This window comes from Temnothorax americanus, unplaced genomic scaffold, assembly GCF_048541705.1.
Source record: "Temnothorax americanus isolate GAGA-0224 unplaced genomic scaffold, ASM4854170v1 Scaffold34, whole genome shotgun sequence".
In the NCBI taxonomy this organism is placed as follows: Eukaryota; Metazoa; Arthropoda; class Insecta; order Hymenoptera; family Formicidae; genus Temnothorax; species Temnothorax americanus.
In genome coordinates this window covers 1,539,946-1,559,926 of record NW_027509485.1, presented here as the reverse complement: position 1 = coordinate 1,559,926, position 19,981 = coordinate 1,539,946, and the positions used below count along the sequence as shown (strand labels likewise).

The window sequence follows — 19,981 nt, the reverse complement described above, 5'->3', positions numbered from 1 at the left end:
TATCCGTACGTCTCTACGCAGTCATTTAGTACAAAATGTGATCGTCCCATTCCCGGTGTTATCTATTTATCATTTACGTTCAGCGTCAATGTGAGATAAAAATTATACGACCACATTTAGCGCTAAATGCGCCGTGAGAATACGGATCGTCGCCTTCATTATTAGTATGGCACTAGAGAGCTCTCAAGCTGCGCATATCTTCCTTTTTAAAGATGACCTTCGTAAAAACTCATCTTACTTGCTTTATTACTGCAGAGGTAACAGATGCAAAAGTCTCAGATTTCTCGCACTCTTACTAAAAAAATGCTACTAATAATATAACTTTTCTTTTTTTATTATTACAATTTGCAATAATAAAAATCAAAACATTAAAATACTACATATTTATAAGACTGTTTTGCAAATTAATATACCACTAAAAAGTTCATTTTAACATACATTTTTTATATGAGGTATAATAATTAATTGTGCATCTTGAGTTTCATTCATTAAGGTAAAGTTCATAAATGTCAGTATTCTTTTAAACATCGTTTTGATACATTTACCGGCTTAATAAAGCCTTAACTTAAAATTCAAGTTTCTCAATGTTAGTTAATATTTAATAGTTCGAATTCTTTTAAAGAATTAGCTGTAAAAATACGCATTGAACATCGTATATGGTTAAGATCGTGTATTTCCGAGGGTATCGCGTCTGATACATCCGCAGGTCTCGCAAATGAACATCTCAAGTTATCGGTAGCTGAATGTCGGCGATGGCAACGGTGATCCGATTGGCGTCGCGAGTAAGTTCAAATGTGAAGGTATGCGAAGGTATACGAAACCAGCGCAGAGGCATTTCGCCTCTGGAGGGCCCCACGGCTACCCTCGAGCAAGTAGCGCGATCGCGTTATGCCGCAGACTAAAACTATCGTTTGCGTAGGTGTGTGCGAGTATGCACGGAGACTCCGCACCGCACTGTCCCCCCTTGGCCCGCGAAACCCCCAAGTCCGCCTCACCTCACCTCACCACCCATGACCAAACCACCCATCTCCTCCTCCTCCTTCTCCTTCTCCTTCTCCTCCTCCTCTTTCTCCACGAAAGCCCCGTGGCCACCCCCTGCCCGCCGTTCACCCTTCCTTATTGCAAGTTCTACGGTCCGTGCATTAAACTATGGAGTTGCCCAGGCATCGACCCGACCCAACCCGCCCGCCCACCCACCATCTGGATATGCGGCCCGCGCGCATATACGCTATGTACATTTCTAATCAAGCGATATTGTAACTGCGGTCTAACCTCCAAACACCACGGCCTCCACTACCGGCAACCACCCTCACCGCCCGTTTTCCACCCCGATCTTCCCTCTCGGTCGTTCCCACCGGTCAACCTTCCCCTCTTTCCACCCTCACTCGGAGTTTCATTCGAGTCCTCTCCTTCGTATACTATCGCGTTCGTATTAAATTTCCGACTTGCAATCGTCGCTATCCACCACGCGGTTCTCCCCTGGGCGGGCGAGAGGGGAAGAAGGCGATTGACTCTGCGGGATGCAGTCACACGGTCGCGGGAGTCAGAAAGACCGTGCCGCAGTGTTCCGAACTGGTTCGATATTGGAAAGTGAAAAAGAAGCTGATTGCTACTATATCTGTAACACTTCATAGTCGTATAAAAGAAAACGCGCGAATAAATCTTCATTGATAACACAATGGTTAATTAAATTTGTATAAAATATAATTTAATTAAATCTATCGAGATTATATATATTCTAATTCGCGTAAGATTTACTCTAAGCGCAAAACGAAGTAATACCTTTTGCTCTTAAAATTGCATGAAAATTATATGATCTATATGTAATATCTAAATGTATATAACAGTAGATTAAAACACTTTCTGTAGAAAGTAAATGCTGGGCTAGTAGGTATATTTATATACTCAAGATTAACGCTATTAATCACCCTGATGTTGATTTGAATAGCGTGATACCTTTCAACGCGCGCACGTACGGAGTAAATGTCTTCGTGCCTCCTCTGCACATGGCGCGAAATTCATGGAAAATCAGCGGTCTCTGTAATCACCGTTCGCAAACCGCGCAAATATGGCTGGAGTCTCGTGACTACCATTGACTAGAAATGGAATTTATACCCGATCGTAATTGAAGTTACCGGAACCCTGTAACCGTGGAATAAGTTTCCAACGGGTGCAATAAATGCATATCCTGCAATATATCGATGGTGACGTCAATGCGATCTGCATCATCTGAGTCGCCGCCGTTATTAAACCGGCGCCGTACTAGAGAAGTCAATGTGACGATACTGAGAAAAAACAAAAAAGAAGGGTACGAATCGCCGCATAATGCTAAGTACGCATTTGCATCGTAACGGTGTACGCGTAGGCATATTGGGGGTTCAATTGCGCGTATGAAATAACTGGCACTTCCGTCGAGACGTTACGGGATTTCATTTTACGGAAAATTCCGGCGGAGTTGAGGGTGAACTCCATTTCACGCCAAGTTATTTGACGCTCGATTAATGATACGTACATTACGCCCCTAAACCGTTTGCTCGAGCCCTTAGTTGCTTAAACACCGACGTAGTAACACGATTTTGCAAACGATAGATCCATATAATCCTGGGGAATCATAACGCGCAAAGAAGAGAAGAAACGGAGTGAAAATTTCGGAGGGACTGCGCGACCCTTTGATCTTTATTAACGGCCTCTTTCACTTTGTTGCTTTAGAAATTAAATCACATTGGAGTTAGATACTTATACCATAGAAAATGTGCGCGTATCTCTTTTGTCGGATATCTGACACCGCAATTGTTGTGACGCAAAAAACAAAAAGAAAATAAAATTATTATTATTGTTCTAATTTCTAATTAATTCATATCTTTTTATTTTAAACGTTGTATCAATAATATAAAGGAATCCATGCACTGTTGTATAACTCGGGAATGTATTCTAGAAATATATTTAGCGAAGTGAAAAGAGAAATGGATGAGAAAATCTAGCCCTGGACCAAATTTTCGAAAACTTGTTTCGTTGAGAACTGCTCTCAAGGCTGCGAGGCTTTCTCACGATACCAATGACCGTCGGTCATCTCACGAAATGCGCGAATATCATGCGGAAGAACGTATCCCTTCAATTATGTCCAGGGGCTGAAACTGGTCGGACTAGGTTGATGATAATGCAATATATATGACTTGATCAACAATATTCGCTTTGTCGTATTCGAGCATACACGAGATTCTCAATAGCATCTTCGTAATAAACCTTTGCAAAAAATACATTATGCAAATTATGTCGCAATTACGAGATCGCACAAATAGCCGTTTTTAACTTACAATCTAAACATATCTAAACTGATTTATTTTATATAAATAGTTCTATAAAAATTTTAATAATAATATCGTCTCCTAATTAATTATATATTATTTTTTATTTTAATTTTATATGTTGTATTTGTTTTTTCGATAGAGATATTAAAGATATTGTATATGTTTTATAGAGATTTATTGATGTAGCAGATTCTCCCCACCCTGTACGATAAATACTTTTTGATATCTGTCAGACATCTATGCGTGCCGTTAAAGAAGTTAAATTAATATACAAAGAAATTCGTCACACGCTACCTCCAGAGGTTTCGTAAAGCACGTGTCACGTCGGTGAATAAATTATGCCGTTTTCGCGATATTGTACGAGAAGAGAAAAAACCTGTTTCGCCGCGCCTTCCCGTCATCTCTCGCGCTACTTGACCACCGCGCGTTCTCACGGTAAGCCTGGACCAATGGTGATCTCCTGCATGCGCTCTCAGCGGAGAAGAAAACTAGATCCCCTCGTAAAGTGGGGTGGCAGGTTCTTGAAATCTAAAGATCGAGAATTCTGCATCGCAAATGCCCGTGTGCGGTAACCCGCGAGCTGGTTCCGCGTATTTCAAGAGACGAAAATCTAGGTCTGTCGGTCAGTATCGGGGATGCTGCGGTCCACGCAGCATCCCTCCTGCTCGCAAAACAATTTTTCTCCCGGCGGACAGCCTCTCGAAATTTACGATCGTCGAAATTACGGCGCGCGGCATCCCTACGGATCGTAAAACATCTTTCTGACGTTCAAAGACTCTCATCGAGCCGGGGGCAACCTGTCGCGCATCAAATTCATCATCATTATCATGCAGTTTCTCATCCAGTCATCCAGGAGCGATCATTTGCACAATTTAACGACTGCTTCAATCGAGCTACGCTACACTGGACGCTGATTGAAGAATCTCATCGATGAAACATAATTTTTTCATCACTTCTATACTGAACATGGTAAGTCAATTATTCTTATCAAATTTATATTAATTTTATTTTTTTATTCCATACTTTTTGTATATCATAAAAATTCTATTCGCCTATCTATTTTCGGGTTTCGGTCTTCCTTCGGTATCCGGACATGCATTACGCACGCAATTAAAGAACGACACGAGATTTTACTGCGAATTATTAAATCGCCCTTAGGGATACCAAGCATGAAGTAATATTCAGGACGAAGGAATATCGAGTTACATCCGAGCGTTCGACGTTCCTGACCGAGCCAGTTTGAGGTTAGAATTATTGATCTAATACTCGAGGAAGCTAAGCCCGGTGTCTACGTTGGTTCTGAGCGTATCTTATACTTCCCACCCCACGCGCCGCGCTCCCGACTGAGCTCAAAGCCTCGAGGTTCGCTCCAAAAGGAGCCCCATAATTAATCGCGTCCCGGGCGAAACACCCCGAACGGAGGTAGCCTGTCGCTATATAGCTAAATGGATTCCCCGCAGAGTTCCGCGGAAGAGTCTCGGGAAATACATCAGATATGCAACCCAGCTCGAATCTTTACGAATTATAGCTTAATCAACCTCGATAAAGTGTATTTTAACTAATTACACATATCCTTCTGCAATTAAAAATCTAAGAAAGGATAAAAGAATCAGGTTGACTAAATATAGGCGAAATTAATGAAATATAGACGACATGTTTAATCAATATTATCAGAATGATTAAGAAGATTAAGTATGTAACAAGCAAGAATTTATTACATAAGACATAAATAAGTCGCTTCATATTTAATTGTCACCTAGCGTGTCGTTCGGCATTTGATATCCGATAATTCCGTAGGTATTAGGAGTTATACCAGTCGCCTACCTAGTAATTAAACTTCTTCGCGCTTCAATGTTCAAAGTTAATCAGTCCTAAATTAAATAAAGACTTATAGGTCGCTAATTATGAACGGAAAAAATACCACAATTATCAAATAGAAGAAAAACTAATGTCTACAATTTCGGACGTCGTATTGTCAGTTAATTTTTTCCAAAGTACTTCTACCGCAGGACGTTTTTTTCTCTGTAAATTCCGAGATAAATATCTCTACTATCAAAGTTCGAGAGTCATTGATGTTTTCCGAGGGCTTCGTGGGCGCGAACGCCCATTACCACCTCGATGATCCCGGAGCTGGGGCATCGACAAACACTCGTAAACGAGGTACATACGCCGGAGGTGGAACCTTAGAGCGAAGTGTTAGGTCGGTCGGTCGGTCGGTCGGTTGAAAGGAATAGGGGGCGGGGAAGGGGAGACGAGATGCACGGAGAAGGCCAGGCCAGGTTGGAAACTACGTGCGGCCGGTGATTACGTCGATCGTCGAAAGAACAAACTCCGGATTGGATTAAGCACACGGTGCTGCACGGCGTGGCACCTTCCCCATTTACCGGCAGTGGCCGGCGTCGCCCCCCGCCACGGTTTACCATAAAGTTTACAACTTCTGTCAAGCTCCGCGCCCGCTGTAACCATACTAGAATGACGACAGACCGACCCTTTTGGTCCTCGGCGTCCCTCCCACGATCAGCTCGCACGAGTGCGAGAGCTCACGGCGCCCACACTCTCGCTCGCCCACACCTCGCGCCGCGAAACGAGTGCACCGGCCGAGTTAACGACTACGACTTCTCATTGTGCGCGCGAAAACACTACGATCATTGAGTACGAGGGAAAGTTTGGCTTGAGGGGATAAATAGCCGGGCAATTTCGGAACTTGTCACGGTTTCCGCCTACGTGTCGCAAGTTCGGCGTTTTGAAAGCATATGTCCCAAGATGTTTTCATCCTATTCTCTTTACATTAAGTGAAAATAGCCTCTGTTGAAAAAAATGCAAATTATTTGAGTTAATATTAATTAATAAATAATACAAATTTTTAGTACACTCTAGAAAATTTGAAAAATTTTGTATATCACGGTTATTCGAAATATTTTATTGATATAAATTTAAATTGTTAGAGAACTTGACTGAAAAAATCGTGGATTCGGTCTCAGTATTTCTGCCAGTTTTAAATTCAATTATTATACGATATTCAACAATTTAAAAACATCTTAAGACAGTTTATTAAAGGTATATGTTTAAGCTATCGTTATCGATCTTTCAAAAATGATCAAATACCACAAGATATACGCGTTAATTACTTCTCTGAATTTCCAAAAATGACTGTCTCCACCTCTTTAATGCTCTTTAACACTCATCGAATACGATGGTTGCTATTTTGAGCCTGACATACACTTTGTATTTCCACAAAGTCGTAAATGTAGGTCACTACATAAGCTAGCGAAAATCGTCAAGTATCTTGGTGGATCGACAGTAACCAAAGAACTTCATTAAAATCGAACAAATACAAACATTAACCAAATTAATTCAAGTAAATATCATAATTACTATTTTGTTCTTCTAATAAAGCATAAATTCACAACAGAAAAGTGAACGCACAAAAATGGACGCTGCCATGCCCCTCGGATCCAAATTACATCAGCTACCCCCTCGAACGTTTCAAGGGTGAGTCTATCTACGAGGGTCGAACTACCCTTTCCTTAATTCGCAACTAAGATGGCAGCCGACTCGCCGGCCATTTAGTTTCCCCAGCGATCCCGCAGGACTTCTTGCTCGTCTCCGTAAGCTCCTGTCTATGTGTCGGATCGTATCAGAGGGGAGGGAGAGTGTAGTGCCCGAGAACCCCGTGGTCATCGTCTCCGCATAACGTGGGGCAGGATAATTTTCTCAATTTCGCCGTGTCTCTCGTGGGGTCGGTCGTTAAGGGCTCGAAGTGAGATTCCAGGGGGTCGAGGAAGCTTTCGGGGAGGGGCTGGTAAGGGTTAGACTGTAAGATAGTTTGATAGGCTTGGTTGCCAGGAGACCTCTAAGGCCTTAGCCCGGCTACCTAATGCCGAGAAAGGCTACCCAGGAATACATATATACAGGCCCGGGCTTATAAGTGATCCTGCCTATGTACTCGCCTGCTCGCACTCCCATTATTCGCCTCCGCGTCCGCGTACCGTCCCGACACTCGAAGCGACACGCATCAAATGAGGTGATAAGAATTTAACGCTTCGGTAAAGATTAAAACCGTCGCGTTTGCACGTAAAGCGCGAAAATTGACGAGGAAAGATTTAAAGAAGAAAATATTTATCTCATTCGGTATTTTTATGTAAAACATATAGTAGATACCGGCATAGTTTTTTTCTGCTGATTTAAACTTTCCAATTTTTAATATATCTGTATGAGCTTGGTGTCAAATTAAAATCTTGTCAAAAATTAAATAACAGTTAAAGTTACGAAAGAATAAGCAAGACATCGATAAAGTTAAATAATTTAATCCGGTTTATCACGAATCTCACGAACGTCTCTATATAGTGAACGTGAGAAAATTCAATCACAATCAATATGCTAGATAAGGAAGACGACGAATGGGTGATTGTGCACCATAGACAATTGTGCGAACTGGAACAATTCCTAGGAAACTTGTTGAAGTTTCTTCACCGGAGGCGCGCGATTCTCCACAATCGAGCGCTTCCTTTAAACGCTCGAAAAGTCGAACGGACGAACATCGAATAGATATCTGATTGTTTATCTGATGATGTAAAGCGATTCAGGGACAAACTCATTTAATATATTTGAGACATTCTTTTTCTTTTCTTTTATATAATCGTCATTAAAACAGCGATAACTGTAGAAAAAAGAAATGAAAAACGTCCCAAAAAATACCGTAATTTCTTCCTATATATCCGCATTAAAACATCACGATATTTATTTCAAAAGATATTTTATATTAAAAAATATAATTTTATGGAGATAATAAATACCATTTTCATCTATTTGCAATTAAAAAAGATATTTTCATATCTCTATGACGACATATAATGCGAGTCCAATTAAAAAATTGTCTAAATTTAAAACTCGTTCACACACGCTTGCATAAAGACGGAAAGACATTCTGCCGTCCGATGCTGTGGCTTGACGAAAGATCAGGATGTTTGACCTCGACGCGAGCGAGCGTGACAGCTTAAGCAACGTCTCGACAGGGTTTACAGGGTTTCAGCGAGTCTTCGCTTCCGGCGAACGATTTTAGCGCGCGCGGGCATTAACGTCGCGTAATGTACCTCGCATGCATACCTAGCAGACAACGAGTATAAGGCCAGAGATACTCCCGCGGCCAATGGCTGGACGTGGTAGTCCTGTACAGAACAGTTTTACCGATAAGACCCGCCGTGTTTAACAGCCCCCGGCTAAAGCACCGCTCAAGCCCGGCGCCCTACTCCCATCTTTCCCTGCCGCCCCACGCGCAACCCACACCCCATGCTCATTCACCATAGAACATAGACCGTGTTATATTATATACGCGTATCTATGAAACTACCATGGAACATTACGTAATCGTTGCGATCTTATAGCGATCTGGTCTGAAATGTCGGCAGTCCGAAGGGAAAACGCGCTCGTCGAGGATCTATGGAAAATTGTAAGGTCGTACGGCGGAATACAATTCAGCGGTTTTAGAATTACAATATCGACTCGTATATAAATTCTATTCAAATTCTGAACTCGTGCGTCTTTCGCTTGAAAGCAGGATGCATTAAATCTTGCTCTAAGTATCTATATCTTTGCAGGATAGCGAAAAAGTAAAGTTACATTTATCAGATATTGCATAAGAATACACGAATCAATTATATAAAGACATGCACATTTAATCGCGAAATGTTCTCACCGATGTTTCATTAAAAAGCCGATTTGTCAAGATGGACGTAGAAGCATTTGTTCCTTTATATAAAAGCCATCTATGTATACACACGTATTGCATTACGCGCGGAAAGCTCGAAAGCGCCCGACAATGTGCCAAAAGGCGGGAGACGTGCAAAAAAGCGCTGGCGGAGAGAACATTCAAGGTTACGGAGTGCGAAGTAGGGGATGAAGAAAAAAGAAGATACGACGAAGCTTTCGGGCGGCGTTGCGAGATCCGTGTAGCGGTCTCCGGAGGGCGCAAGAAACCGCCTTAGTGCTGGATCAATAGAAGAAGGGGGAGAGAGAGAGGAGAGAGTCGGTGCTCTCCTATACCATGGAGGGAACGGACGAGGTGGCCGAGCTACACAGAGAGAAAGAGAGGGAGAGGGGGAAGAAGCGAAGAGGGTAACAACGGCAAGGGTGGATAAGCGGGGCGAGGGGGGCAAAGTGGAAAAATCTTAGGTTCCCCGCGCGAGGAGGAGACCCCGTGCGGGGAACGAGAGAGTTCACGGCGGTGGGGGTAACCTTAGACAAGAGGCGTGGTCTGTACGTCGTTCTCACCCCACGGCTTTCCACCGAGAAGCAACCCTTATCGCCGACGTACTGGAAGCCACCATGGACGTCGGTCACGACGATTGTAGCGAAACGTACGTAGGTGGCGGGTGGAAAGACGCAACTCCGAGCATCCGGCGGATTTTCATCTTCTTAACACTCTCTCTCACCGGTCCCCGTTCCCACCTCCTCGTCCCATTCTCGTCCGTCCACTCCCGTATGGGACGCACTTCTTTCTTCGCATCGCGACATCCCCGCCGAAACAAAGCCGCTGGCACTCTTCCTTCTCGATTGTCAATCGTCTCGTTTCTTCCCTCGAAATAACACGAGACAAAAATCGCACGACGATGACGAGACGTTTGCGCAACGAAGATAACGATGACGACGACGACGACGACGACGATGATGATGATGATGATGATGATGATGAAGACGCGAACCACGGACGAACAGTATGTCCGCGACGAACGAGAGCCGCGCAAGCGGAGCTTTTTTATCGGGCAATGGGTAGACGAACCCCGAAGAGTGAAACGAAACTCGTAGTGGCCGTGCTTTTTTACGGCGCATGCGGCTGTTCCACGGGAAAACTGGTGGTGGGGCGGAAAGAGAATCGAACTCACCACCCGGTTCACCCTTCTTCCCTCTCGTTTCTGCACGTTCGGCGTTTATTTTTCGGAGAAAGTGAGCGAAATACGATCGATCCATCAGTCATATCGAGGAATATATTCGAATAAAAAAAATATGCAGAAGCGGCTTTCAACAAAAATTTATCAGCAATCCGCTTGGAAAAAATAACAGCTACAGCATATCATCGTAAATTACTAAAACATTGACAAACAATTATATTATCTAAATATTCTAAATAATACTCTGGTAATTGTAACATGTTTATACCATCTCTCCATTCAATGTATTATTTTCCGATGTTGTTTTAATAATATTTCTAATCCTTAACTTTTTCCAGAAAGTCCATTTTTAGAAAATATTTAAAATATTTAATATACATATATATATTTAAAAATATTATTTAAACTTGACGCTTATGTTATTTTATATTCTTAATTTATTAATCCTGATTATATATATTATACATATACTATCACGATAAAAAACGTGGCATTTTATCATCATCTTTACGATCGACAGTCGACTTCCACACGGTTTTCGCGAGCCCCTTGCGTGGCTTCACACAACACACACTCGCCAGCTGATCATAACGGTGGAGGTTTACCGTGCAAATGTGGCAGCACGAAACGTTCATACATTTCGGTTACATTACCGTAGACATCATCGGATGTGTTGACGGGAAATACGAGCATAACTCAGCCGACGCTACCTGCCAGAATTTCGCGAAAATCCCCCTTCGCTCTCCTCTCTCTCTCTCTCTATATATATATCTATATCTGGCTTTCTCTTGGTCTCGCACAGTTTCCACCATCGTCTCGTCCTCTCGCTACACACTTCTCTCCCATCTCCCTCCCCCCTCTTTATCTCTCTCTCTCTCTCTCTCTCTCTAACGTTACGCTGAGTGATGACGTCATTTCCTACCGAGTATTATACATCTCGCAGCGTATTTCCGACGGCCGATTAAGATTCGCCCGACATTCGGCGGGAGAATGAGATTTTCCGAGGATCCGACGACCGCGTTGCGAATAGGACAGTTAAAACTGTTAAACGGAACTTGAGCGTGAGCAATAACAAATGACGTGTTATCAATTTTCCGAGGGATGAAATAGAAATCACAAAAAATATCATCCTTATATATATATATATATATATATATATGTCAGGCCATCTAATTCAAAAATATAATATGGTACAATTTTAATAGGAACAAATAAATGTACAAATTAGGAAAAATATACAAATCCTACAACCTGAATAGATCATTTTTTATGAAACTAGTATATCTTCCCGTGGCAATTCTCTCCGATGCATGTAGAACAGCTCCCGCGAATCTAAGGAACGATTTTCGCAAACTATTACATCAGGAATGTAACGGATAAATTTTAATAACGACAATAAGATAGTATATCTGAGCACGTAAACACGGGCATACATCTTGATTCATGCGATTAAATACTTTTCGCGTATTGAAAGTACAACGCAAACAAAAAATTCAGACTATAGGTCATCCAGCCTCGTCACTAGTTTCTCTCTGCTACCCTCTCCCCCTCTCTCCCTCTCTCGACCTTATCCGCCATAGGTCAGGAACTTATCAGCGTGTAATTAACGACGAAGCAAAGTCGTGTCGCTGCCGGGCAAAAAGGTACTCGCGCGGATACAATCCCGTAAATTTCCGGGCTGGCGCGGCCTTGCCCCCTGTCCAATGGCCAGCAAGAAAACCCGTTGTTCGGTGTTTTGCACACGGTGCGCGACGCGACGTGTACCCCGGAATCAATTGTTGTTTCGGGGTTTGTTTGCGGCCGAACTACGCCGCGGCAACGCAATGAGACAAGCCGGAAATATTACCGTTGCACCGCGAGAAATTATGCGATCAGCGTGGCTGTAACGCAGCGTCGAGCACGGTTCGGCCCGGATGGCAGCGAGTTTTACTCGATAACCTACTCCCCTGACGATTGATATCGATCACTCCCGATGTAGCGGCCGCAATCATTACGCGCGATTACTAACTTAATTTGCGCTGTGAAAATGTTGAAAGTCCGCTTGCAGGATTTCACGGCCGCGGTTCGGCGAAATTAACGATGAGCGCAGCTCATGTTGTATAATACTATACGAAGAATGCTATATGTATATCTGTACCAAAAATCAGATACATTAATCTGACATTGTTTCATGGAAATTATTTAATGGAAATTATTGTAATTTAATATGCAAACAGTAAACAGCTATTTAGTCATTAACTCTTTCTTATATTACTATTTTTTATAACTTATCCACTTTAATCTGAACATTAAATTAAAAATAATTTTAGATTTGTCTATGATAGGTATTCAAAATACTACTTGATCTAATAAAAATGACAGAGATATATTGCCCTCTTGCAGTCAGAATTGAAATCCCACGGGGGGAGGTATCTTCTAAACAGCAAAGCCTCTGGACCGCAAGATCCGGATTTCGAAGCAGAATAACTTCTCCCGGTCGGGAGGGAGATGTTTTAGAGAAGTCAAAGGTCGTGGGACAGATTCTTCTTCAGAAACCGGTTCAAGACGGATCCGAGAAAATGTCATTTCACGCAATAACATGTTATGTTAGTTTTCTCTATCGATTTCCATGAGAAGTTATTAAAAATCTCGTATGTATTATATAGCAATACCTTCTAAATATTGTTTCAGCTGTCTTAAAAAAGCACAGTATTATTTTTTCGGAAATTATAAGTTTATGTATATTTACACAAGCATCAATTATTTCACATAAATTAGAATAATAATTCATAAATTAATTGTGTTTTAAACGGAATTTGCATCAACCGTTGAAAAAGAAGTCTGAAAATATCGAGGAGTTATGTTATAAATAGAATTTAATTAAGAAATAATTGAGTAACGTAAGGAAATATCGTTAGGAGAGAATTAATTGTCACATCGCGTCACAAATATTAAAAATTCTTTATCGCGCGAGATGGTATCAAATTATAGCACAACGGTCGGATGTACTCGTTAATCGTGTTTTCACCCCTTCACATCATCCTTCCTATCCAGTCAGCGCGATAGTAACGCACGAGTCTCGGTAGAATCCAATTAATGCCGACGTCTCTCCGCGTGTCTTTCACCATTTTGAATTTTAAGCGACATAATATGCCGACTGACACGACTTGTCAGCCTCTCAAACTACCTATCATGCCTTTCTACGAGCGAAATCGAATATCACCCGAAACGCGAAACGACATGAGTGTAACAAGGAGCAAAGAATTTTTATTAAATCGTGCTAAAAAGATTAGGGGAAAGATATCGGGCAGAAAAGCGTGTTATTTGACACGATAGAATAAGGAATCTTCATAATATCGTATTTATATGATATATTAAAAGCACCAAATCCGCGCGGTAAATGCCCGGAGCGATACAGCTATGAATTTTCATGTTAGCGTTACGCATTATCGTTCACGGTACACGAGATTTGATACGATATGACGCGTTTACCGTAGCGCTATTAACGAAAAATTTTCTCTGAACATATCGCGCCTCTGACATTAATGGTTGCTCAATGCCGGATTTCGTTAATATACCGCGAGGTACATATCTTCGATGTAAAGTGAAGGATTAGAGATAAAAGGATTGGAATTAAATAGTCGTGTTTACGTTGTTAAACGTGCGGTGAGAACGCGGGACGAGGAGTTATATTGTGCGAAAAGTGTTCGGTCAGGAATTCAGAAGATAAACTGGAATTTCTGGCTTGCAGATGTAAGCTCGTATTTAGCGCTCCGCGCACCACCGGAGGAACAACGTGCGATAGTTTAATTCGAACTTCGTACGAGACTCTCGTATATGTCACTGCAGCAATAACGCGGAAAACAACGGACCAATCTAAAACGATTGTCTAAAAGTTCGGTTAAACTCGCTATTAAACTTGCCTAGGAACTGTTAATTAATTCGAGACTACCGTCATTGCGCAGCTCTGCAATCGTTTCAAGGCCGTGTCTATCGTTAGACGCGCTTATAAAAGAAAGCGTAGGACGTGTTAAAAAAAAAAAAACTGTCTGTGGCCGAGGGTGAGACTGGAGACAGGCGTTGAAAAAAAACCGCATAAAAAATTATATAAAAAGCAGTTGCCATTATAGAACGCGGGATAATAATAAAGCAACTAATATTAACTTATATATGTTTTAAAAATACGGCAGACGTGCTGTGAATAAAATGTTTGCGTCTCAAAAATAGAAATATTATGTTATTCCATTTGATTTTTTTGTCATTATGATACAGACTTTTCTAGTCAGATAAGATATGGGGAGATATATATATAAATATATATATATATATATATATATATATATAAGTAAATAGAACATTGTTTCTTCCTGTTTACGGCCATTTCAACTTTAATAGTAAGATGCACTAAAATCAACTTTAAAAAATTAAAAGGACTTAGACGGTGTCTTGTGAATCACGTAAATCTATCGCTATTTACGAGCAATTTAAGATGCGACTCGTCGTGTTCCGCGTAATAACTCTGTACGACAGAACGACGAACAATACCGCGATTCCTTACCTAATCCTGAAACAATCCCTCAGCCGAATGGCGTCGACGATTCCGTAGAGGAGTAAGGGGATGCACGATTCTCGAGGGCGAGAAGAGAAGCCCCTTTAGCCGGTCGGATGTGGCGACGGCCGAATGGTAGGAGGGGGCGAAAGCGGGTGGAAGGTGGAGAAACAGGAAGAGGCGAAGGTGGCGGAGGCAGAGGAGAAGAGAAGGGAAAGAGGGAGGGAGAAAGAGAGACAGAGGGCGGTCACTTGGCGATTAAGAACACGTACTAACCCTGCCTGGTTTTCCACCTCTGCAGCCGAGGATCAATACAACTTAGTTTCCCGTCTCAACCCTCGCCACCCCCTCCCGCCGCTCTTCTCACTCCTAGTTACCCCTTTGCGCCACTACCGCTGCCGCCGTCGCCGCCGCCGCCGCCACCACCACCGGTGATGTTCTTATGTCGCGAACCAGCACGGCGAAGCTGCGCTTCTTACGAAGCCGCGGTTCTGCAAAACCGACCTTTGAATCTGGCGGATGCAACGGGTGGCTCAAGATAAAGGGATTTAAATGTGGCGGGGAACGCCAACCAGCGTGCTGAGAGCATGAGTCGTCGCCGCCGTGACACGACGTGCTCGCACAAAGTGATTTAAGAACGTTTCAGCTCCGGTTTTTATGCACCTACGTGCAACGCGCCGCAGACGTGCAGCGTGGTAATTAATAGCCGGCCACTTTACAGAAACGGAACACGTTACACTCATAAAAGAATAATCGACCACTTGTTACCATCACAATAAACTACTTAGATAATCATTATTATATATAAATGACTAGCTGCTTTGTTTTATAATGTCGATAAACAATGTTATAAATAAACATAATAAGTTCCGGAATATACTGTATGTTTTATCACTTTTACGTTTAAATATCATTTTAAAGAATAAGGATATGTAAATTATATACATGAATTAAAATAAAATAGAATTGAAAGATAAAATCTAATTATATAGTTATGACATCAAGGAAAAATTAGATCAAATTCAGTATATGTATATGAAATAAACGCAAGTACTCCACACAATTCTAAATTTTCAAGGTTGCATGTAGTAGTTTTTTTCTATAATTTTTACACATCTTTTTTACTTAAAGCTCTTTAACTTCCCACTAAACTTTAATGTAATTTAATAGTATTAATATTAATCTAAATATTAATGAATCTCCATTATAAGCGTGAAAGTTGAGTAACCTATCAGACGCGAGAAGAACTTACGAGGTGCGAAATCAACCGGGAAGCTATGAAGTAGCATGAGTAATGGAACGCTGCGTGCAATCACGCGGATGGGCAGCCGCTCAGGTGCCTCGGCCGGTTTATTTATTTATACGCGATCCACCCAGTATAGGACGCAGCGCGAGGAAGTGTGAGGTTCGTAGGTGTGGAAGTCTTCTTACGATCGATAGAGGTTAGTCGCGCCCAGTTCCGCGGATGAAAGCACCCACCCCCTTTTCTAGGCGGTGTGCTAGATGGTGGTAGTCAGCTCCGGTTGCCTTCCCGAGGTAGAAAGTCGTTCGTCTGATTGTCATTCGTCCTTTTCTTCATCTTCTTACCAATCTCTCGTCTCCCCGAGCTTGGCTGAAAACTCGACCGACACATTCGCTTACTTCCTTGCTTTCTAACACAACAAAGAGACATATATCCGTGATCCTTCCATCTGCACATTTCTCATACTTGCCTCCTGCTATCATCATCTTTTGTCTACCTTTCAATTCATTTATTCGCTTTTTCTCTTACACATTTTTAATCTTTATTATCTTAAAGTCAATAACTCTTTTTATTTTTTTAATATTATTTAGGTTCTTTTTTTTTCTTATCTTCAAGTTTCTCTCTTAACATATATCACCTTTATATCTCTCATCTATGTTCTCTCTCTCTCTCTCTCTCTCTCTCTTCTGTAAATTTTATTATTTATTTCCTTTTCTGTGTCTTTGTTATTTCAGATGGTTTTCCGTTCATATCATCTAAGATATTCATTCCCTGCCCGATTACACCCTTCGTGTGCGCCGCTTCGTTTACTTTGGGTTCTCATTACGCTGGGTCTTCGTCTTCGTCCTTCGTTTGCGTTTCCCCCCTTAACCGATTGTCCTCGCTACGTTCTCGCTCGTTCCGCCGCATCTATTTCGCGCTGTTGTTGAGACCAGTCTCTTCGTTCTTCACTCGCGCTCTCCTCACAGTCTGTCTTAGTCGCCCCCGCTCTCCCGCCCTTCGCTCTTTCGTGCCTTTCGTCTAGCCACCCTCCCCCCGTGACCGGGGGGGAAAGGCCGCGATCAGCGCGCATGCGTCCATCCTGATGCAGTTTCCGCGAAACCACCGCGATGTACACGCGATGCCTGCGGTAGGATCTCACGAGAGACGCGACGTCTCCAGACGAAGATGCGCCACGATCTACCGAACGTCACCAGGGACGAGAGCTAATTTTCTAAATTGCTCCGTTTTCATCCTCTACAAAATTTAAACCGCATGCCAGAATGAGAGAGGTTTCACCTACTTTCAAGATTTTACATTTGTCTATGTTTAGCAGAACGGTAGTAATTGGTCCACTTTTGTTCCTATTATCTTCGTTTGTAATTATAAATGACGAATATTAATACCCGTTTTTACATATATCGCTCTAGTAATTCTTTTCAAAATATATGATAGAAAATACGCAAAATTAAAAGTGAAGCGAGCAACAAAACTCTGACGACATACATATTAAGATCACGCGTTAACATTACAAAATATGACTAATACAATAATGATGATTTATCAAATTAAGCAAGTATAATTAGTTCTTTATCTTTTTATTTTACTACAATATAAAAATCGTGCATCTCATTATTATGCAATTTTCGAACGAGCACGGACACGGAAGAAAAAAAAGATACTTGACGAACAGTAAATTAGCTATTGTGCGTAGAAATTAGTGATTCCGCACGCATGAATAACTTAGAAATTAGGCAGAAATAACTTTGCGATATATATATATATATATATATATATATATGTGCGACATTATAGTAAATATAGTAAATATTTGTTGACCGAATATATCGTACATTGACATAAACTCATAAGTTAATTGTACATTCATAAAGTAATTTGTGAAATAATTCATACAGCTAGATTTTTCATTTCTACACGGTACTATGGTGATTCAAATCATTGAATCGTATTTTGCCAGCGATAAATACGTATTTACGGTATATAAAGATACGTAAGAGACTACTCCAGAGCATAGCAAAGTTATCCGGAATGAGTTTGTACTACACGAATGAAATAAAACGATATGTAGATTCAAACTCACCAACGATGTTTCGAAAAGTTGCATGGCGAACGTACGAAAGAGGATAACGAGTACTTCAAACTTTACACGTCCAATCCTAAAACCGATGTACCAAATTTCTAACACACTCATCCGCGATATTATTATGCTTTACCACGCATGTATAATGCTTTCTATATAGGCATCAAAACAGCCAACTGACATTATAAATGTGCGAATACGTTAATAACGTTATAAAAATGATATCATAAATAGATATATCTTTTTGTTTCTTCTATTCAATTTTATAAAGAAAAATAATAATATGATTCTTATATTTTTATCGTCATGGAATATACATAAAAAAATACAATAAATTATGAATAAACATCCGAGAATATATCTTAGGCTGATTATGTGTGAATACATTAATAACGTTATAAAAATGGTAGCATGAATAGATATATCTTTTTGTTTCTTCTTTCATATTTATAAAATAGAATGTGATAATATAATTCTTATATTTTTATCGTCATGGAATATACATTAAAAAATCCCCAATAGATTTATGAATAAACAACCGAGAATATACACATTGGGCTGATTATATACAGGAACTTTACTACTTTCTAAAATAAAGCTGTCAAGATGATTTCCTTAGAAACCGACCGATCCTGACGTGCATGCACATGCACGCACACGAACTTTGCTATTGTCACCCGGGCATTTCGCCGAAGCTAGACGCTAAGTCGGCCATTTTAAGCGAGTCCCTCGATAGCTTTTCCTGGGGGTACCTGGTACCACCCCTCGGATGAGCTTCAGCCGGCAGCGTGGCAAGCCAACCCGGCAAAAGCGATTAATTACTTTGAGCAATTTGCTCACCAACTCCACTCAGCTCGTAGACCGACACTATTCTCATTTCTCTGTCCGGGCAGCTACCACCAACCCTCCCGTGTCCCGTCTACCCCGCGTCACTATATGTACGTGGTCCGTGCACCAACACGCGCGCGTCAACGCGTGCACGCACGCATACAAAAACACGCGTTTTGATTGTGTCGGCGCGTGGAACGACGCGCGCACACATGCCCGCGGACACAAGGAGAAAACACACGCGCGAGCATACACAGACACGTCATAGCGGCCATGTGTGTTACTGGTCATTCAACGAAGGTACAGAGTGACTTCCTGTAAAGCTATGTACATCCAACCGGGCATTCTCGTTCGAGTTGTCGAAGGGTAGAGCCGCCGTAGTCAACATCCACCGAACGCTATTTTCCGCCCGAGTACCGGCTGACGCGTTACCGCCGGATCGATCATATCGCCCGTTCCCCGCGCCTCCACGAGATCGCAGACCGGCAAGAAAAAGAAGGTCGCGTGCTTTCTCACACCGCAGCGTCGCGCTGCTTATCCGAGCACGTAAGCAGATACATTCGCGTGTAAAAGTAGGGGATCTGCTTCTTTCCGCAACTCGTGGGAGCGTTGAGAAACGTTAAAGATGACAAATCGGAAGTAATAGAAAAATCGTGCGTAAATAATCGCCGAGATTTAATAGAATCACGTGTCTATGGGGAAAGAAACAATGGCATTAGACAAGATTTATCGAACTTTCTACACTTCTTCTCATAGAACTCATTTTAAATGGTCCATGATTTATGATAAAAATTTGTTTTTATAGTTTTACGTGCTTATTACATATGTAACATTTAAAGACTCATAATCAGAATACATACGTCACATATATAAAATATATATCAAAACACATATATAATGTACATATAAAATTATAAATAAAATTCAACATTGAGATCTGACGCGAATTATTGATCACTTCAATTGGAATTAAATGCGATAAAACCTATCATAAAAGAAAAAATTAAACACACCAGCGTATTGGAATGTCTACACAGGATCCAAATGCAGAGTATGGGGTGCGTGTCCCATGGGCTGTGGTGGAAACTTGTGCACGCGCGACTGAGA

General features: G+C 41.6%; 1 protein-coding gene and 1 long non-coding RNA gene across 3 annotated transcripts in view; one reads left to right on the top strand and one right to left on the bottom strand.

The window, feature by feature from the left end:
- The window catches only part of LOC143901521 (pancreatic triacylglycerol lipase-like), a 196,989-nt gene that overhangs the window by 128,055 nt on the left and 48,953 nt on the right, over positions 1-19,981 (bottom strand). The window lies entirely within an intron of this gene.
- LOC143901522 (uncharacterized) overlaps positions 1,108-19,981 on the top strand; it is a 28,725-nt gene continuing 9,851 nt past the window's right edge. The window contains exon 1 of the long non-coding RNA XR_013258102.1: positions 1,108-4,277. This is a non-coding gene — a long non-coding RNA (uncharacterized LOC143901522). The remainder of the gene's footprint in view (positions 4,278-19,981) is intronic.